The 22718-nt window shown below is 40.7% G+C and overlaps 1 protein-coding gene and 1 long non-coding RNA gene across 2 annotated transcripts in view; one reads left to right on the top strand and one right to left on the bottom strand.

Annotated features, from left to right (window-relative positions):
* The window catches only part of LOC138747144 (uncharacterized), a 30020-nt gene extending 7847 nt beyond the window's left edge, over positions 1-22173 (top strand). Inside the window, exon 3 of the long non-coding RNA XR_011347337.1 lies at positions 19476-22173. This is a non-coding gene — a long non-coding RNA (uncharacterized lncRNA). The remainder of the gene's footprint in view (positions 1-19475) is intronic.
* ppl (periplakin) overlaps positions 1-22718 on the bottom strand; it is a 127421-nt gene that overhangs the window by 81462 nt on the left and 23241 nt on the right. The gene's annotated exons all lie outside the window — the stretch shown is intronic.

The following is a 22718-nucleotide window of genomic DNA, read 5'->3' as shown; positions in this document are numbered from 1 at the left end:
TTTGATCACTTTCACAGATCACAAGATATTGGAGCAGAAGTAGGCCCATCAAGCCTGCTCTACCATTCTATCATGAGCTGATCCATCCTCCCACTCAGCTCCACTCCCCAGCCTTCTCCCCTTAATACTCTCATCAAATACCTGCCAATTTCTGCCTTAAATACACCCAACAACCTTGCTCCCACAGCCGCCTGTGGAAACAAGTTCCACAGACACACGACCCTCTGCCCTCTAAGCAGAAGACAGCCTGATTGATCTATCTTTTGAAACCTGGCTTATGTTTGCAGGAACATGCTACAGGGCCAGTCAGTACAGCTGTCAGTTTTGATGTTAGCTCTGCTACTTGGGAGAATTGCGACTGTTTTGTTCGGTCATTTGAAAACCACAGTTAACCTAACTGTTGCAGAAGAAATGTTCTCCAGTTATGCCTCTCAACGTAACATGTTGCAATTTGTCTCTTGATTTGTTTGATTTCAGTTAAAAGGTACTGCAGCAACATCGTTATGTTAATTATGGTAATGGTCTGGTGATCCAAAGGCTCACTTTTTTTCTGCCTGTAGCCGAACTGTCCATACTGTCCACCAATGTGACTTTGACTCAATTTTTCTCTCTTTATTAGTATAGGCTGGCCTGCTGGGCATGCTCCACAGTTCTGTTATGAGCAACACATAACAAAGCCACATCTGATTGTAATTGTCATTTGGACTCATATGATCAGAGAAATTCTCTTTGTTTCTTCCCCTGCCTCCTTGTTACTGAAAACTAACTAGATTTCTCTCTTGAAGTGAAACACAAAAATCTGCAGATGCTGTGATTGTAGTAAAAACACAAAATAGCTGGAGGAACTCAGCTGGTCTTGCAGCGTCCATAGGAGGGTAAAGCTATATAACTGATATTTGGGGCCTGAGCCCTTCCTCAAGGTTTTCTCTCACAGTTTTGACGGAGGTTCCTGGAGCTGAAATGTTAGCCCTGTTTCTCTTCCCACTGACGCCGCCTGATTGCTGAGTGCTTCCAACATTTTCCATTCTTCCTTCAGATTCCCAGCACCATTTACTGGTGCACAAAGGCCTGGAGGCATGGGCTCAAAATCCAGAGTGTTAGCTGGGGAACTTAAATTCAACCTGTTAACTAAATCCAGAACTGGAAAAGACCAGATTGTAGTAAAGCCTGCTCAGTTAACTGATGTCCTTTGGGGAAGGAAACTGGTTATCCCTAGCTGGTGTTGCTTCCATGTGACTCCAATCATTCCAAAATAGCCTCGCAAGTGATTCAAGAAGATTCAAGATTATTTTATTGTCATGTAATAAAACAGAAAATGTGATATTACACAAAATTTCCTTATGTCTACTGTAAGACCAAGATTCGCTATCAGCAGAAAATTGCCCAGCGCTCCTTATGGTCAGAGAAAAGGAAGCAAGAGAATGTCGCCCCCCCCCCCCCCCAAAGTCACGGAGTGTCCATGCATTCGCCTCCAGCGCTCCTACAGCCTCTGCAGCCGCATAGCCTTTAGTCTGATCCATCAGCATCCAAGCTCCAGATGCACAACTCCGACACGATCAGGAAGCTCCAGCACCCTCTCGCATCCTGGTTACGATACCTGGTACCTTTTCAGCCAGTCTCAAGCCAGTTTCAGCAGTCTGCAGCCTGGTGCAAGTCCTTTGACCTGTGTGAGTGCCTTGCATTGAGTCACCAACAGCTCAGCGCCTGTGCCATCTTCAACCTCACAGCCCCTTGCTGATCCACCACTGAGGTCACCGTCCCGTTGGTCGTCTCTTCTGATTCTCCTTCTTAAATGGGGGAGAGGGGTGGTCTTCCAGTTTTATGCTGGCATCTTCGGCCAGTCCCTGCGGTCGTGGTATTTTTAAAATAAACTACTGTTGGCTCCTTTAACAGGCAGTCCGACTGGGTGGTTGGTCCCTGTGGGGAATGCTGAAACTTTGATCCTCGCTCTCCAATTTTTTTATAACAATAAATGCTGGGTTTTGCAGTGAATTAAAAGTAAAACAGTAATTTTGGATTAGGTTTGAGTTTTAGAGTTGATGAGTTCAGCTCCAATGAGGTCACTCTTTGGATTAGAGGAAATTGATTTGTGTAGTTGCAAAGTTATAAAGTCCATTCAAAATGCTGGGAAATATACAGGTATCATGTGTGTTCAAAATGTGCATTAAAATTTGGTGGGAACTGAAGGGAGCTTCCTTTCCCAATCACAGATCTACAAACACGATGGTAACTTTAGTGAACAATGAGATGCTGGAATGGCTCAGAAGGGCAGGCAGCATTCATGGAGAGAAAGGGTCTGTCAACGTTTCGGGTTGGAGCCCTTTGTGAATCTCAACAAAGTGTTCTAGCACAAATATTGACTGACTGCTTCTCTCCGTGGAAGTTGCCTGTCTGCTGAGTTCCTCCCAGCTCCTCTTTGTTCACTCCAGATTACAGAATCTACATTTCTTGTGTTTCTCAATTTGGTAACCTAGTTGGAGATATATTGGATGAAAGTAAATATCCAATCATGACAAGTTCATAGCATGCTTTAGTTACAAATAGTTCCTTTCATATTTCAAGCATTAGGTCTGAGTTTTTACAGAAATAGTGACTTCTGTAATGTGACCCAATAAAAATACTATAATTTGCAGTTAAGCTTTCATTTCATTGATTTAATTACCTTGATATAAAGCTACCTTAAAAGCCATGTTTATGAGGCCAAGTTTGCTGTGTCTTAGAATTAAAAATTACCAATTTACAACAGAGATGGGGAGGAATTGCTTTAGCCAGAGGGTAGTGGATTTGTGGAATTTGTTGTCACAAGCAGCAGTGGAGGCCGGATCTTTGGGGAAATTTCCTCTTTAGAAACTGATAGGTATCTAATCGGTCAGGATATCAAGGGATATAGGGACAAGGCTTGAACTTGGAACTAGATGTTAGAACAGTTTAGCTCAAGGAGGTTTCATGGAACAGACTCGATGGGCCAAATGGCCTGCTTCTTTTCCTTTTTCTTGTGATCTTGTGACCTGCCGAGGTTCTCCAGCGTTCTGTTTTTAACTTCAATCATGGTGCCTGCAGACTTTTGTGTTTTACTGCTGTGTTTTGTATGTGGTTGGAGGTTTCCTTATGAACTGTGGTAGGAAGGTCATTACATTCCTCGTACAACTGAGCTGTGATTGTCCTTCAATGTGAACACACTGACTGTCCTGACTATGTCCTTCCACTGACCTCGGGTGCTGGTTGTTGAAGCCAACACTTCCATTTCTGTCTATTTCATGCCAGTAGCAGTTCATAGCCCAAAGCCGAGTGCCCAGATCTTTACATTGTTCCTTCAAATTCCACATTCTCGGAGGAGTCACGCGATGGAGTAGTGGCCGGACGGTGAACTCCAGCCCTCTCCAGAAAAGTCGGGAAAAACAAGAGAAAACACAAAGGCACAGAAATAAAAGTTACAGAAAAGTGAGTATAAAGGTGGAAAGAAGATGGCGACAAAAAAAGAAAAGTCGAAAGCAACGGTAAGAAGAGAGGAAGAGAAGACAAAGGAGGAAAAAGGTGAAGGCCTTACCTGTCCGAAGAGGCCCGCTGCGGAGAGAGAAACCCGCTCCCTCAGGTCGGTAAATAATGGACTACAAAAATGGCTCGCAGAGCCGAGTAAAAGTGCGCAACCGCGCATGCGCGAAGTTTCGCGCATGCGCGATGCGAATGAAAAAAAACACACCGACGGGAGGGGGGACCAGCTGGGGAGTCGATCTCCACAGCCGGCAACGACAGCTGCAGAACACCTGCAGCAAGAAGAGACCACAGAAGACAACAGAAACAAGAAAGAAGAGGAGGAAAGGGCAACAAAGAAACAACAGATGGCCAACCCAGAGGAAGAAGAAGAGGAAGAGTATGGTGAAATAGAAGAAGAAAAGAGAGGCAAGGTAAAGGATATACTTGCTCTTATTAGAGGATACATGGAATCATTTAAAGAATGGCAAACACAGGAATTTAAGGATTTAAGAAAAAGAATAAACAACACAGAAGAGAAAATAAATAAAATGGAGATGACCTTAACAGAAATGGGAAAGAAAATGGACAAGATGGAAGAGCGGGCAGTAGCAGCAGAAATGGAGGTAGAAGACTTAAAAAAGAAATTGGAGAAATCTAATAAAAAAACTAAAGAGACACAAGAACTACTAGCTCAAAAAATAGATACAATGGAAAACCATAACAGAAGAAATAACATAAAGATAGTGGGCCTTAAGGAAGATGAAGAAGGCAAGAATATGAGGGAGTTTATAAAAGAGTGGATCCCTAAGACCCTAGGATGTCCAGAACTACAGCAAGAATTGGAAATAGAAAGGGCACATAGAGTATTGGCCTCTAAACCACAACCACAACAAAAACCAAGATCTATTGTAGTAAAATTCCTAAGATATACTACAAGAGAAAAGGTACTGGAGAAGACAATGGAAAAAGTAAGAGAGGGCAACAAACCACTGGAGTATAAAGGGCAAAAAATCTTCATTTATCCAGATATAAGTTTTGAACTCCTAAAGAAGAGAAAAGAGTTCAATACAGCAAAGGCGATTTTATGGAAGAAAGGGTATAAATTTATACTAAAGCATCCAGCGGTATTGAAAATATTTATTCCAGGACAACAAAACAGACTATTCTCGGATCCAGAAGAAGCACGAAAATTTGCAGAACAATTACAAAAATAGACTGAGGGAGGAAGACGGGTAATGAGAGTTAAGATGATCACAATTGATATGTATGTGGGTAAAGACAAAAATAGACTGAGGGATGAAGACGGGTAATGAGAGTAAAAATGATCACGATTGATATGTATGCGGGTAAAGAGGTATAAGAGTGAATAGAGACAAGGAGCATACGTGAATGTATCTGTACTTAGAGGAAAATATAGATAGTATAGACAAGAATTAATAAGGGAAGGTAATGAAATAGAGAGAATAAGGAGGGAATTAAAAGAGTGACCTTTGTGACATATGAAAAGTGAAATCTTTTCTGGGGGAGGCGGGGTGGGGGGAAATAGCGGTCACTGCAAAATCAGTTGACGCTTGCGAGTGGATTCGCAAATCCAAATGGAGAGGGGAGATGTGGTTGTCCGACAAGGGATAAAGGACAACTCAGGAGGTGAATGGGAGATTGGGAATAAATAAGATAGAAATAGGAGAATAAGGAAAATGTTGGATGTTGTAGGAATGTTGTCTTATAAAGAGTTGAAAATAAGAAAACAGAAATGGAAAAGGAGGAAAGGTAATGATGGAAAAACGGAAAGAGAAGATAAACAAAATATAAAAGGGCTACGCTGAACTATATGTCTTTAAATATTAATGGAATACATAACCAAATTAAAAGGAATAAACTACCAAATTTAAATGAATAAATGTATTCCATTAGAAAAAATAACATATTGGTTAAGAAATAATATTGAAATATTCGAACAAGTATAGGAGCCTTACATTAAATACAATAGCGAAAACCTACCGGGGACAAACATTACCTAAGTTGATGGAAGGAGAAGGAAAGAAAAGAATGGACTCAGTAGAATTTCTGGTGTAATTTTGTTGAATGACAACATTGTCTGACTGGATTAATGCAACCTAGATTGTATACCTAAAATGGATGAGAGGGGGGGTGGGGGGGTGGTTTGGGAGGAAAGGGGGGGGGGAGAAAAAGTCACTGTATATGTGTGAAAAAGAAATTGTGTATATCATGGCTAATGTGATTTATGGTGTGAAAAATAAAAATAAAAAAAAAAAAAAAAAATTCCACATTCTCGCTGACCATTGAACCACGCTGCCTGATCTTTTAATTTGTCACAGCCATTTCAAGCCAACTGAAGCTAATCATTATCTTACTCCAACTGCTTGATCTTCAGTAATGCCCCAGTTCCCTGCAGTCTTTAAGTTAAACTGTCCTTTGAGTCCTTGGTTGGAGTCTGTTTCATGGTAATTGGTGCAGCATAGATGACTCAGAATTGCAGGAGTGGGAGAAGAAGGAGATAACCCCCCCCCCCCCCACACCCCTCCCTCCCCACATCAGTTTTTGGGTGGAGTCAAACTTGCTTAAGACCATGGATTTGTTTGGTTGAAAAAAATGCATTCACATACTCCAATCCCCGTCCTGGTGTGGTCTGAATGGATGGAAAACAGCCAGAAAACCAAAATGAACAGGCCACTGCGAGAAGCTTTTGATGAACTCCATTCTTTATCTGACTTGTTCTGAAATTAGTATTTCCATGTTCGGACAGATAAGACAGCCAGCTTTCCACAGGGAATTCCATGGATAGAATTGAACAATGGGTTTAATCATTTGGTACAAAATAGCTTTGATTTACGGCATAATATTTTAAAAATCTATAAAATAAAAACGGACAATGCTGGAAACACATACTTGTTCCAATGGGATGGCATGGTTGGCGTAGCGGTTAGCACAACACTGTTACAGTGCCGGCAATGAGGGTTCCAATCCGCCGCTGTCTGTAAAGAGTTTGTACATTTTCCCCTTATCTGTGTGGATTTCCTCCTGGCACTCTAATTTCCTACCACCCTTCAAATTGTACTGGGGTTGTAGGTCAATTGGGTGTAATTGAGCAGCATGGGCTCGTGAGCCGTAAAGGCCTGTTGTTGTGCTGTATGTCTAAATTCAATTAAATGTCAGGTAGCAACCATGGAAACTGAGACAGTGAATGTTTCAGGTTGAACCATTGTAACAAATGGTCTTCAACCTGAAACATTACAAGATAATAATTCCATATCCATGTACGCTGCTTGGTCTGCTGTGTGTTTCCTGCTTTCTCCATTTTATTCCAGATTTCCAGCATCCATGGAATTTTTGATTGCATTCAACAGTTTAACATAGATTATGGGAATGTCAAGTTGCAGTAAATAGAAATGGCCATCAACCGACATTGTTCTCCTTTAAAGGATATCTTCCAAATTTGGTCAAATTTTTCTGGATAAATGCAGCCATGAGAAGCTCTTCATCAAAGTGAATAGGTTAAAGCCATTGCTCAATTCTGTCCATGGAATTCCCTGTAGGAAGATGGCTTGTTGTATCATGGAAATACGAATTCCTTCTTTTCATATATACCTTTTGCGTTTTATAACCTTAATGTAACATCCACTAAGTAGCAGACAGCACAGAGAACTTGGTAGGTAGTGATATACCCAACATTTTGGTAACTCAACAGTTATGTAGGGGTGTTGCTCACACTTTACATTCCTCAGTTCTGTATGTGTACCTGGTTATAGGAAAAACCAGTAAATCCATATAATGCTGCGGGCATTATAATGAATTTTGTAAAAGAGTGCATGAACCTCCTTCATCTGTCCATGTATACGAAGGGGAATCATTAATTGGGAGTTGTTTCAGAATGTGTTTGAGATTATCACAGGGTTTGTAAGTGTAAATCAAGAAAGCTATTTCTTCTCATGGATGAGCCCAGAACTACATTCTCATTGAATAATGGAACAGGCTAAACTGGTTGGACGAACTCCTGCTTCTATGACTCATTGAAGAAGAAGCAAGAGGATCGAAACGGACAGTTCATAGCCATTATCACAACACCAATATAAGATCCTCTCATCTCTGTTCCATTTGTAATTTTAAGTAGCCATTTTCTTTTGTTTGGTTGTTTTAGAGCAGCCACACACAGAAAGATTTTTGGACAAAGACCAAAATTAGATCTGAATATGATCCAAGACATGTTGAATACTATTGGTTAGACCAGGTTCCCCAAACTGGGTTCTGTGGAAAGACATAGGCAACACTTGGTAGGACAAACAGGACAAGTTTCCACAATTGCCTTCTAAATGCCTGATACTTTAGTCAGTTCTGCTGAAGACATTGGAACGATGCCAACCATTTCATTCAGCTGTTCACAAAGCATTTTTTCCATTCCAAAATACCATCAACAAAATATACAATCCTAAGTACAATAAAATCTGTAGGAGTAATTTTTAAGGACAAATGAATACTCACCCATGAATCCTTCTGACTTATCAATACTATCCAATTGATTTTCATTTAATTTTTCCCAGCGACCACCTACATTTAATTTTGTTATGTTTCTTGAGAAAACAAATGTTCTTCATGAAACTGGGATTGACCTAGCGTTCCAATCAAACAGATTGGACCTCCTGATTTCCATTCTGAGCCATTTAGTTTACTAATTTTAATGAGTATGGTTCATGTACCAAACAATTACCTGTTGATTCTGTCCTCTCTACATTGTTGTTGTTCATCCTTCAACACACACACACACACACACACACACACACACACACACACACACACACACACACACACACACACACAATGAAGCACACTTATGTAATTATTTTGTGTGCGTCCTTTTTAGAATCGTTGTGTGTGGATATATATTCAGCTGCTCTCTATTTGGATAATATACTTTACAGAAATTGCTGACAGTCGGTTCCAATGAAATTTGTGGATCTGACAGATTAACTTTGTTACTGTGGACGCTGCTTGACCTGCCAGTTTTTATACTATTTTCTGTTTTATTTTATATTTCATATTTATGGGGTATGCAATCTTTTGGTTATCAATTGCCAGAAAGACTGACTGGCTCTGTAGAGAAGGCACAAGGGACTGCAGATGCTATATATAATCTGGAGTGAAAAACAAACTGCTAGAGGAACTCAGCAGGTGAGGTAGCATCCGTGAAAGCAGGGGAATGGTTTTGAGTCCTGACGTAAGGTCTCATGCCAAATCTCTGCATCCATTGATGCCTCCTGACCTGCTGAGTTCCTCCAGCAGTTTGTGTTTTGCTCTCGGTAGAGGAGCCCATTGTCAAGAATTATCTTTTTTATTAAAATATCTCGGGTTGCTAGTTTAACTTACCACCTTTCCTTCAGTACCTTAGTGAGTGAATGAAAGAAACTGAGATCCACATCAAACTACCTGTATGCACATTCATCCTGTATCCCATTGAATAAACATAAGGCCTCTGAGCTATCAATCACAGATGGGATCACTAGTTGGATCACTGTGCTATTTGAAGTCAATTCATAAATGTAAAGCAGTTCATTTACTGCCATTTCAGAGAGTGGCCTCCTGTCCATTTTATCTTCTACCAATTGTTCAAACTCAGGTTAGACAAAAGAAATTAACAGCAATGAGAAAAAAGGTGGAAAATAACTAATTCCTTACAATTAGAAATTTTCAGTACCAACACCCTTAAATTAGTAGAAGTAGCTTTCACCTAATTGCCCACCACTGAGACTTAGGGTTCAGAATAAATCCGCCCTGTTTTACTTCCCACTGAAGTTAAAAGAATATTTAGAGAGGAGTAACATCAATATCACTTCCACTCCCTTGGCATAACAATCCAGTGAGTCAGATTAAAATTAAAATGATTCCACGAATTTACTTTCCTTTGGGAGTAGTGCCTGCATCTATGGCTGTGCCAAGGACAGAGGCTCTCCCTCTTATTGGAAAATGCCATTCGGTCCATCAACACAAATCCACTTAAAACAACGGCACTCAGCAGAGTTCTGTAGAGCCCAGAGCTCAAAGAATTTAATGTATGCAAACTCTGAGTGCCTCAAATTTAGTGCGATTGAAGTGTGGCTTCTGTGCATTGGAAAATCAAAACACAGGTTGGGTGACTGCTTTGAAGAACACCTCTGTTCAATCCTTAAGAGTGACCCTGAGCAACCAAATGCAAGTCATGATAATTATAAGTTCCTGTTGCACTCTGACCTCTTCTCAGCAGCTTTCAGGACACACGTTGAATTCAACAGTTTCAGATAACCAACCCTCCATTTTTGTGTCAAAACTGGCCAGTTCCGATATAAGGTCATCCATTTGTAACACTAATTCAGATTTTTCCCTCTCCAATGTGATGGGTATATTATATTTTATATCATATATAAATATGTTTTTAAAAGAGATAGATTGTGGGGGTTTTGTGTAGGTCACCACAAACAAATAAGCAGATGGAAACACTTCACAAAAGTGATCTCATTTAAAGCTTTGCTGAAAGTGAGACGTTGCGGGCACCAGTGATTTTGCAAAAGACTAATGACTGTTTTGTAAGGAACTTCAAAAGCAAGTGCAAATGAAACAGTCCACACTCAGAGGCTGATAAGATCTTGCAAAGACTGGGTCTAGAGCCCTGCAAGAAGGACATGTGATTTTGCAAACAGAGAGCTAGAGAGAGAGAGAGAGAGAGAGAGAGCGAGAGAGAGAGAGAGAGAGAGAGAGAGAGAGAGAGGAAAAGACCAAACAAGTTTTCTCTAAGAGAGAGAGAGAGAAAAAACTGGTTTCTGCAGTCATGGCAAATGGGCAGCTTGTTGAAGACCCCATTTTGGAAGACAGGTTGTGAGTTCTGAGTTCAGCCTGTTGAAAACCCTTGTGGTCCTTACAAGGGAAACAAGAGGAACTTGGTGGTGACCTGGAAGAAGAGTTTATCATTTGGAAAACCCTGATCGAGCAAGTTTTTTCGGCAAGACACTTAAGTGACTGATAGAAGTAAATCAGTTTGTGTGTGCGTCCAACGAGCAATGAAACTCTCTTTGAAACCAACAAGAACCTTCCTGAGTAGTAACCAATTACTTTTATGCACCAGAGCTTGGTGAAAATTCATAAATGTTAAATTAAGTTAAATTAATAGTAATACATTAAAGTTTGAACCTGTTTTATATTTAAAGAAAATTAAAAATAACTTTTGTTTAAGTAACCATTTGTTCTGGTGAATTTCTATTGCTGCTGGGTTTTGGGGTCCTCTGGGCCTGTAACACCTGATTTATTATTTCTAAAAGAGTAAAACACAAAAGTCTGCAGATATCATGAATGACGTAAAAACACAATGCTGGAGAAATTCAGCAGGTCAAACAGTGTACTTTATGTAAGAAAGATAAAGATATATAATCAACATTTCAGTAAGGTACCTCCTGCCCCTGGAACTATGCTCCTCCCCTGCCCCTCCCCACCACCATTTTATTTGGGTGCCTGCTTCCATTTTGCTTACACCCCAATGAGTGGCTCAGGCCCAAAATGTTGGTTATATATCTTTCTTTGCTACATGAAGAACACTGTTTGACCTGGTGACTTTCTCCAGAATTGTGCTGTAACCACTATTTCAAGGATTCTTTTTTATTTCTGGTTTTCGGAAACTGCTAAGTTCTCCATCTCATGGCTCCATCAAGCATCTCATTTCATTTGCACTGGACGCATCAGTTATTATTAACAAGCATTCGTTTGCCTTTTTTCGGTGGCACCAAAAACAATTGTGGCACATTCTTATCTTATAACAGATGTTGCGTTTGTTCTCCCACCCCCTACCCTAGTCCGCAGATGTTTGTTATTCTTTTAGATGCTGCGAGACCTGTTGAGTTCCTCCAGCATTTCTGTGTTTTCACTACTGCAGACTGTGTGTTTCACTTGTTTTCTTATTTACTGATGAAGGTTTACTATTCTTTTTTTTTGGTCTTTTTTCAATATTGAATTTTACAAGAATAGTACTCAAATAGAAGCCATAAATCAAAAGAAATATATAAAAGGGAATATTGCAGCGGGCCGCCGAATGCACCATGCCCGAAGCAGCAACCCAACACCTGTGTAGGCCCGCGGTCTACACAGCCAGCTGAGACGACCTACGCTCTTCGAAGTCGGCGCCCGACTCAGCAGCACGCGGCTGCATTCATAACTCTCTGTAATTTCTTGTGCTCTTGGGCAGAGCAGTTCCTGTACCAAGTTGTGTTGATCTGGACAGGATACATATGACTTAAGACAGCTTTTAAAACAACTGAGACATATTATACCTTATAATTACTCTGTTTTGCTTGTGTGGAGATATGTCTGAAGATTTAAACAAAAGTGTTGGTTTAAAAACTGGAATGTATGTAGAAGGAATTGTACAAGTGTATTCCAATAGACGTGTCCCTTAGCCTGCCAATATTGATGAAGGCTGATGTAGATTCTTCTGAGGTTTAGACATAAAACATATGTTAAGCCCATTTAATGCAGATTCAAAACCATTCATTTTGTTGTGTTCCTAGGGCAGAATGAGATTTTTTTTTAGTAGGAGCAACACCTTATGACTCATTTTAAACATATATGAATGCTTCTGATAAACACATTCAACAATCCCAATTAATCAAAATCCACACCCATTTCTCAGTTGTAAATAATAATGTAACACTGGGTCTGCGGTGATTTGCAAGATCTCAAATTATCCTGGCATTGCCTGGTAATGCAGAAATCAGGAGATAGAAATTAATCTGTCAGTACTCTGAAAAACAGAAGTTATTAGCCCCAGTTCCAAAGACACAAGTGAACTGCCTCAATGTAACACTGCTCCAGGATTTGAAACAATAGCTCCCTTGTGCAAATGCCTCATTTGGCAAAAGGTTGAAAGGATGGGATCTTTAAGTGCAGGGCCCTTGTACTGCAGCCAAGTGCTGCTTCTAGAAGTGAATGTAGCAGGACATTTAAAAATAAATTATGCTTCCTCGCTTTGAACTGTTGAGCAGCCTGTTACACTGTTAATGGCAGATCTCAGCAGAGGCATCTTGCAAGGAAGCGGAGGCTCGGCTCGTGAGTGACTCTCGTTTCTCTGGTGACAACAGTGAAGGCACAACTGTTTGGTGGAGAGACTCAGCAGGTGAACCAGCATACTTTATTTAGCAAAGGTAAAGATACATAACCGATGTTTCGGCCCTGAGCCCCTCAGCAAGGTATGAGCAAAATGTTGACAGGGGCCTGAATAAAATGGTGGGGAGGGAGGTGGTGAGCTGACACAGGCAAGGCTCCTCAACTCTTCCTCCTCTAAATGCAGCAATCCAAGCTCCAAGCCAACACAGGCAAGGCTCCTCAACTCTTCCTCCTCTAAATGCAGCAATCCAAGCTCCAAGCCAACACAGGCAAGGCTCCTCAACTCTTCCTCCTCTAAATGCAGCAATCCAAGCTCCAAGCCAACACAGGCAAGGCTCCTCAACTCTTCCTCCTCTAAATGCAGCAATCCAAGCTCCAAGCCAACACAGGCAAGGCTCCTCAACTCTTCCTCCTCTAAATGCAGCAATCCAAGCTCCAAGCCAACACAGGCAAGGCTCCTCAACTCTTCCTCCTCTAAATTGTTTCCACCACTGTTTGGTTCCTACTTTTGACTTGATCAGCAAACTAACACAGGCGCCAACATTGCTCCCAAAATAGAAGTGGGACACCCTCATTCGGAAGGCAAGGACGAAGTCTGCAGATGTTGGGTAATCAGAGCAGTTACACCCAAGTGCTGGCACCTGAAGAAGGGCAAAATGTTGACTGCCTATTGAGTTCTATGGATGCTGTGTGACTTCCAGCAGTTTTGTGCACCCAACTCATTCTTATACCTTACCTCAACATCCTTGAGGGCAGACCTACGGAGAAGGCCACCTTGCTGCTCCTGCCCCTGCAATGGCAGAAGTCAAACAAAAAGATTGACCAGAGAAGTGTGGAACCTTCCACTTTTGTTCATGTGGCTTCTACATTCACACCTGGAAGGGGCTAATGGGAGCATTGCAGGTCGGTCAGAAGGGCAGGTGCTGATGGAACGCAAGCTTGCCTTCCCAGATACTTCCCTGACAGTTTTCTACCATGTCTTTTGTTAGTTGCCCTTCATCGGTTTCTCATTTATTTCTGATGTGCTGGACAACCACAGGATTTCATCTGGCCATGTAATTTTAAACTTAGACATATGGCACGGGTACAGGCCCTTTCAGCTCTCAAGCCCATGTTGTCCAATTACACCCAATTGGCCCACATCCCCAGAATGTTTTGAAGAGTGGGAGGAAACCGGAGCACCTCGAGGAATATTTGTGGGATAACCTGCTGAAACGACTGAGTGGTGGCCTGAATCTCAGTTTTATCAGTCCACTTGAGGATTGTTTGGGAGGAAGTTTGGGAGTCATTCTGTTTGGGAATGTAGCGTGGATTTGACTAATCCTTTAAATAAAACTCAATTTGAGTATTTTATACTAGTGTTTTTCTGCAAGAAAACAATCTATCATAATTCAAGTTAACACGGTTGAAAATCTCACCATGAACTGAGATACACATTGTTGATGTCATGTTGTAGCGTAGATAAAAGCTCACACTCGACTGGAGGGAGAACAAACGCTTTTATTAGCTAACAACACAGGTAGGGTTCACGAACAGGCTTCAGATGCCACTGAAACAGCAGTAGAGTTCACTCATTCAGCTTATTAACGATGGGCAATTAGCTCACCCAGCGTTAACACGATTATCACTTTTTTGGGGGGTGGTGTTGCATGGCGCAGTTTCTTGATTTTTTTTTTCCTGAGTCATATTGCCACTCTACGATGACCCTCCAAGTACGATCTTCAGATTGTTGGTGCTAATTAAAGTACAACAGGAACCTTCCAGTCTTATTATTGTTGGCCTTGCTGAGTTCTGATAATTGAACTGCAAGGTACAGTCAATGGCAAGGAAGTGGATAGCTGAGGCGTTATGATTCTCTCTGCCTACCGCCAGCCTCACACATCCCACCTTTCCCTGGCCAAGTTGAATTGAAGGGAGGATGCAATCAACGCATGATATACAACTCAAGACATTCCGCAAATCACACGGGAAATCAGTTTGATGGCATTGTGTTGAGAAGAACATCAACTTTGCATGTCTGAACAGGTTCCTTTCCAAATATGAGAGAACCTGAATAAGGGTGAGTGCGATTTACAAATGTTTACATTTGTCAACAATATGCAAATCAATAATCAGGCAATTGATGCAAGACAGGTGATTTGTTGCGCCATCCCACTCTCTGTCCCAGTTAACACCAAAGACACTTGGATGTCTCTAAATATAAATTTGCATCTTGCCCATTCATGTTCACTGCATTTCAATTTCTGGAGCTTGTTATGGCCTCTTGTGCATTACCCTTGTGTTTTTAAATCAGAAGGTTGTGGTTTAAGTCTCACTCCAGTCACATGAGCACAAAAAATTAGGCCAATCTCAGCGGTATCTTCTTTCAGTTTAGACCTTAACCTAAGGCATTGATTACTCACTGTTAGGCATGAAAGGTTCAATGCCAGTATCTCCCAGAAGTATGGCAAGTTCTCTGGTCTCTTGGCTGATATTTGTTCTTCCACCAGTGTCTCTTAATGGATTGTCACCTCATTTATCACATGGCATTTTGTGGGTGAATATGATGCACACTTCTGCTTTGTTCTGCAGAGTTACCATCTAACATTGTTTAAAGCTACTACTAAAGGTGCTAGAGCAGGGTACTTAGAAAAACTCCAGGTATCAGGACCAAGTCAACATGTTTTTGTGAAAAGAAAATTACGTTTATCCATTTTGAAGATGTCACGTGAGTTCTGGGTGAAAGGAAACTGGTGCATGTATTACTTTTTGATTTCCGTAAGGCATTTTAAGCCTTTGCGTCAAAGATCATTGGAAAATAAAAGTTCGTGGTGTAGTGGATAACATATTGACATGGATGGATGTTGTTTAGCTAGAGTAGGCACGAATGGGTCTATTTCTGTTTTGCTTTACTGTAACAAGGGCTGAACTACAAGGAATCGTGGGCAGCAAGTTTTAAAGATTTATATAAATAACATAGAGGAAGAGATGGACTCGGTTGCTACATTTTCAGAATGCCTTTGACACCAACAAGACAATACACAGTCATGTTACCTTCACAAACTGGGAAAGATTTGATATCTTCTGATGGTGGCACTTGATGAGTGTGTTATTAAAATTAGAGCAATTGCAGATGCAGTTTGAAAGGTTCTTGATTAGCCAGAGCATCAAAAGTAATGGGGAGAGTGGGGCTGTGTGGGAAAATGGATCAGATCATGATTAAATGGCGGGGCAAACCCAATGGGCTGAATACTCTATTTCTGCTCCTATGTCTTATCATCTCATGTTCTTATGATAGGAAGTTTTATAACGTGTTACTGGAATGGGTTCATTGAGCATCAATTCCAAAAAACTGCAGATTATGATCCAGTACAATTCTGAATCTGTTGAAGGCCCATGGTGCCTTATGGATGTCCAATCCTGAGTTTGCGAAGCCTGTTCACAGGTGCTCCATTTAGCTCATTGGTAGTGCCACACAACACAAGAGTACTTCCACTGTGGAGATGAGATTTCATCCCCATAAGGCCTTTGGGGTGGTCTCTCCTACCAATACTATTATGAACAGATGCATTATGGACGGATGCATTGGAACAGATTGGTCAGGACAAAATCAAGTAGGCTTTTCCCTCTTGTTGGTTCGACAGACCCAATCTAACAGCAATGCCCTTCAGCAATTGGCCAGCTCGGTCAGTCATTGTGCTGCTGAGCCATCTATGATGGTGCATGTTGAAGTTCTCCATCCAGACCCCACCCTGTGTCTTTGCCACTCTTTTCAATTAGTCTTCTACATGGAGTAGAATTGATTCATTAGATGAGAGGCAACACACAGTTTTGTTGCCCATTTTTAACGATGCCAGGAGATTTTATGCAGTTCCTTCCAGATTGTATACCATCTCTAGTCACCTCTGCCTATCCTGTTGGCAGGACAGGACATATCTAGGAAAGGAGATGGTGGTGACTGGGTCCTTGATTGTACAATACAATTCCGTATCACTATTGTTGACTAGTCCGTGCGACCAATCTCCCAAATGTAAATAACATAAGCCCCTAGATGAAGTAAAATTTTTGGTAACCTTGCTTGTGTGGTTCTAACTCAGGTTGAATCATAGATTACAAACATGAATGCTTGTGACACCCTTTCATAAGTAGCATGCACCATTGAATGAGAAAGAAAGGAAGACCTACATTTTTATAACATCTTTCACATCCATTTCAAGAACTCCAAAAGCAATTTATAGCCAAAGGAATACAATCTCTGTTGATAATACAAGGCACCCATCATCTAACTTGCACACAGCAAGCTCCTGCAACCAACAATATGATAATAATCTGACTAGAATATTGGCTCTTGTTAAAAAGTCCTCTATCTACTTTATATCCATGTGAGGGAACAACAGGGGTCTCTCCACAACATCTGAACTGAAAGGCAGAAACAATACAGAATGGGTTCATTGCTGGACTAAAGTATCAGATTCAATGTGTTTTACTCTGGAGAGAAGTTTGATCCCACATTCTACTGATTCAAAGATGGGTGTGTTACTGACTGAGCCACACAGAGGAAGGACAGATGTAATTCCAGTCCTTAATTAAAGGGGTTAATTCTGTTCACAATACCCTGGATGTGCCTAATATAACTGAGGTATAACCTACCAACTTTTGTATTTCGTGCACCTCGCCCCAACATGACTCCCTGGTAGTGTCATTGGATATCTAGCATAGATGGTTAGACTGTTGTTGCCTGTTAAGGTGATGGGAAATCATAAATGTCTGCTGCAATAACAGGGACCTCCAAGTAGCCAATCATTTTAATTTCACACCCCACTCCCACACCGACATGTCTTCCATGGCCTTGCGTGCTGCTGAACAGAGACCACCTGTAAATTTGAGGAACTGCATCTAATATTTTGTCTGGGGCACTCTCCAACCAGATGGCATTAATATCAAACTCCATTTTCCATAAACCACCCCCTCCAGTCTTTCTCTTTCCCTAAACCCTATTCCCTTTCCTCCAGCTTTCACCCCCTTCCTTACCTTCCCTCTCAATTCAGAGACCTGCCCTCCCCTATCATTCTCAGCTTTTTTACTCTTCTACCCTTCTACCTATATCCACCCAAGACCTCTTACCTGTTAGTCTGTACTCCTCCCCCTGCCCCTTTCCCCCACTCCTCTCCTCTCCCTTCCATCCACCTTTTTGTTTAGGCTCCTGCCTGCTTTTAGCTCATACCTTGACGAAGGGCTAAGGCCCAAAATGTTAGTTTCCTTGGACTTCCTGTAAATGCTGCATGACCTGCTGGGTGCTTCCAGCACTCGAGTATTGCATGCATCGATATTGTCTAGCTCTTGCTGCATCCAGGCAAGGGTTTATTCATTTATGAATGAGTTGTGAATGGTGCTGAGTGATGTACAGTCTTTATCTGTGAACATCCCCACCTTTGACTTTTTTTTATGGACATACAGCATGGTAACAGACCATTTTGGCCCATGAGTCTGTGCCACCCGATTGTCCTTCACCCACGATACATTTCGAATGGTGGGAGGAAACTAGAGTCCCTGGGGAAAATCCATGCAGACACAGTGAGAATACACAAACTCCTTACAGACAGCACAAGATTCAAACCCCGGTCCCAATTGCTGGCGCTGTAAAGGCATGGCGCTAACCGTAACGCCAACTTTATGAACTGTGAAAAGGTTATCGTGAATGGCTGGGTCTGGGACATCACCCCGAGGACCCAATGCTCTCCTGAGCCTGGGATAATTGACCTCCAACAACCACAAACTGTCTTCTTTTCTCTGCGGCATGAATTAGGCTGCTGCAATCGTTTCCTTTTGCTGCCTATTGACTCCAATTTTTCCATGATGCCTCCTGGGCTAAAGGATAACATGAGGAGAGATTGCAAACAGTGTGTAAAATTAAAACTAGACATCATTGAATGTCACGATAGTCCCTGAAGAACTGTCATGCGATTATCGCCACACCACATCTTTAATTAAGGCAAGAATCATGATGTTCTGGTAAAAATATATCAAAGAATTTTGAATTGCACGGTAGTTCTCCTTGTGGTAGATGGAGGACCATACAGGAGTATCCGAGCCAGCACCACCAGGCTGAGGAACAGCTTCTTCCCACGGGCAGTGGGAATTCGGAATGACAAAGGAACTGCTCACACTGACCCTCCGAGGCTCTCATACTCATGAAGCAGTATATACAGATTTATTTATTTATATATATATGATATTTTTCCTGCATACGTATTGTTTGTCTGTTTGTGTGTTATATTTGGTTGTGCGTCTGCCTTTTTTTTTAATGAGGACCAGAGAACACTGTTCCATCGGGTTGTATAATCAGATGACAATAAACTTGACTTAAAGTGAAATGTAAGTGTTAACATAACATCTGTTGGTCAAAGAGGAGGGGTTCCGAAAATAGGAGCAGCGACAGATTCAATGGCAAATTTCCAAAGACATTTAACATGAAAATGAAAGCAATGGGAACATTTAGGGCAGCTGAGTGAATGGGATCACCCTTTCAAAGAGCTGGTGCAGGAAGGATGGGCTGAATGGCCTCTGCTGTATTGCTGTAAGAGTGTTGTCATACAAAGCTCAGATGGTGCAGCTCAGGCTTTGTTCCTTTACATGGCCTATAAGTTAGCACTGACTGAGAATTAAATATAAAAGAAAAACAGATAAGGGTATCATTACACTGGTGTAAAACTGATATGTATTGAATAAAATCTGAGCATGTTATTAATGTAGCCAGATTCTTATAGTGTACTGCTTTTTGAAACAAGTATCTTACTGTGCCCTACTCATAAGGTATGGGACAAATTAGATGCACTTAATTCATAAACAACATAATTAATAACATTTGTGTTTTCTCTTCTTAGAATTTCCTCTGGACTGTAGAGGACTTGTTTCTGTTCCAGCTCTGTACATTCTGCGGTGGCTGATGAGGTCAATATGAGACCCACACATACAAGTACATACTGCCAAAAGTCCTCGCCATGGAAAACACACGAGTAGTTTGGGAGGTGGAGTGCTCATTCCATCTTTTTATGATTAGAGCAGACTGGCTTGAGGTTTCTCTCCATTTTAAGTCGTCATGGGCCAGAGGTTCTCAAAAATCAGTGGACACTATTTCAATGTTTTGAGAATATTCTTCAGGCCTTCAGTTAACCTCTATCCATGATGGGCTTAGATGCACTGCCTTCCTTGGGAGTATTATGTGAGTAGCAGGGCCTGGCTAAGTGTAATTAAAGCCTTGGGACTGAAGGCATTCATCTGGTGGAGGGACTGATATTGGTTCACATGTAGAGTCATTGATTTGTACAGCAGAGAAAGTGATCCTTTGGTCCTTCACGTCAATGCCACTTGGCCACCTCCTCTGGCAGCTCATTCCAGATATCAATCATATCTGTGTGAAATATTTATTCCTCAGATATATTTTAAACATTCTCCTTCTCACCCTTAATCTATGTCCTCTAGTTTTTGAGACCCTTACTATTTATCACACCAGTGATTTTGGAGAATTTTACAGAGACAACCTTGGTGATGTTCGTACAGTAATTTGAGGTATCTGCTCTAGTTTGTCAGAGGCCTACAGGAATCATTCCTATCTTGTTGATTGGGAGCTTTGTGCCAAACTTCAGGTACACTCTTTACCTCAGACAGCCAATAGCTGCATTGAGGGTGATGTTGGATTTCATAATTGATCCCAACCTTTGCTGAGAAGAAGTTCCTGATACACAGGAAGCAGTCCTTATTTTCCATATTTTCCTTTATTTTTAGAGGCATTGCAGCAAATATAGAGGCAGGTTGGAGACAATCTTGTGTTGTGGACATTAAGTGTGAAGCCTATCCCTTTAGACGAGGAGTATAGGTTGAATGGTTTCCTATTTGTCTTAAAGGTTAACTCCACGCCAGAGGGAAGCTTGTTGGAGGAGAGGTATAATGAAACATGTTGAGGGGATGATGCAGCCTTGTTTGACTCCAATCTATGCTGAGGGTGGTCTGTGGTTAGGAGCACAACTTGCATGCCATTATGTAGGGGTCATCAGAATCAGAATTTATTGTCATAGACACATCACGAAATTCATTGTTTAGTAGCACCCCACAGATTTGCTATCAACTACATTTTTTAAAAAAATGAATAAATTAGTGCAAACGAAGAGAAAGTGAGGTAGTGTCTGTAATCCATTGTCCATTCAGAAATCTGAAGCTGTTTTTGTACCTTAATCCCTTACTAACTACAGAGCACCTATGGCGGTTAGTAAAGGATTACTTAAGGTGGCATGTGAGAGGGAAAAAAAGAGTTGAGAGCCATTGAGTTAAGTCCATGTATGATGCTTCCTGCATCTTGGAACTGTTGTGTGGTGAAGGTCATGTTAATTGTATATTTAGATTGACAAAATTCTCACTGCAATTAATGCATGATATTTCAGAATGGTCTCAATTCTTTTTACTTTTCTGTCATTCACGAATAGACCTTGGTTTACACAAACCTCTGGGTTTTTACTTCATGATAGCAATTGCATGACGCAAGATGTCTCAAAGTACTTTACAGTGAACAAATGTAAATGCTGTTAAAAGGCAGACAACGGAGAGTATCGGAGGAAAGGAGAATACATACAGCTAAGAGCAGAGAAGGAAAGAAAGGGATAAGCCCTGAAATTAATTCAGTGAGTGCAAAGGAGCTAGAGGCAGCCAGGAGCTGGAACCAGAACAGAATATGAAAGACTTCCAACCTGATGAGAGAAAAGCTTTGCCTTAAATGTTTGATCTCTCATTTCTAGATTTTTCCACAAAGGGAAACATCCCCCGTCTCCTTCAGATCTTAGAAGCCCATTCAATATTTCCCCATTAGGTAACCTATTTATTCCAGGTTTCAGTCCAGTGAAGTCTATTCTGGTATTAAACTTATTCTAGATATTAAACAAGAAAATCTGCACACAAGTGCAATACACAAAATGGTGGGAAACTCTGCATCCATAGGATGTAGGAAGGATTCAACATTTCAGAACTGAGCCCTTTGTTGGGGGCCTTATTTAGACCCAAGGATGACACTGAGTTTCTTGTCACTTCCTGATCCCACTCCCACTATGTATTTGTCCTCCTTCTTTGCTCCAGCAATGCCGATCGTAAGCTCAAAGAAGATAACATCATCTTGCAATCCTCCTGAGTAACATTAAACACTGTTTTGTTATCCCTCACCAGAGATGTGGCTGTATCTGTTTTTTTTTTATTTCTCCACTTGATGTTTTTAAATTTTTTTTATTTTTCACACTATAAACCATATTGACCAAGATACATACAGACATTTTTCTTCTTAAATATATACAGTGTCATTTTCTCCCCCTTTTCCCCCCCTCCCTTCCCTCCCTCCCTCACTCCCCCTCCCATCTATCCAAAGCTCAAACTATAAGATACATTAAACCCATTAAACAATGTTGTCACTTTTTTTAATCTTTTTTTTTCTCATGCTACAATTTTTTTTAAGAATTGATTATTGTTTAAGAATTTTTGATAGACAATGTTACTAACTTTACTAATTTTTTATATTAAGTTTGAGTTAAATATATGTTTCATCTTAACTCTGTTTGTTAAATATATGCATTTAAGTTTGATTTAAATATGTTTTTTAAGTCTGATATCTTAGTATTAATTACTTCTCTTTTTGTTAGTATTTTAATCGGTTATGTTTTTGTTTTTTTTGTAAGTGGGTTTTTTTTCTCACATATATTATTAACTTTATTAATTCTTCACTCTTTATTTTGGGGGGGAAATGGGGGGTTGGACTAATTTGAGTTGGGTTATTAATGTGTAATAATTATTGGGGAGGGTATAGTTTATTTAGATTACTGATACTGTATTGTAATTTTATTATTTTATTCTTAATTTTTTTAAATGTAATCCTATATGTTATTCATGTTATAAAATCTTAAATAAAGTTTTAAAAAAAACAATGTTGTCACTTAATAAAAATAAACAAGAAATTTTACTGAGTCAGTTCTTTTCATTATCTTCTCCTTCTGTCATTTTAGGTGGTGGAAGTCCACGGTAGGATTTCTCTATTGTGTTTCATGTATGGCTCCCATATTTGTTCGAATGTAATATTATTTCTTAAATTATAT

The sequence above is a fragment of the Narcine bancroftii genome, chromosome 12 (genome assembly GCF_036971445.1).
Source record: "Narcine bancroftii isolate sNarBan1 chromosome 12, sNarBan1.hap1, whole genome shotgun sequence".
In the NCBI taxonomy this organism is placed as follows: domain Eukaryota; kingdom Metazoa; phylum Chordata; class Chondrichthyes; order Torpediniformes; family Narcinidae; genus Narcine; species Narcine bancroftii.
The sequence above is the reverse complement of the archived record's forward strand: the minus strand, read 5'-3'. Positions and strand labels throughout refer to the sequence as shown.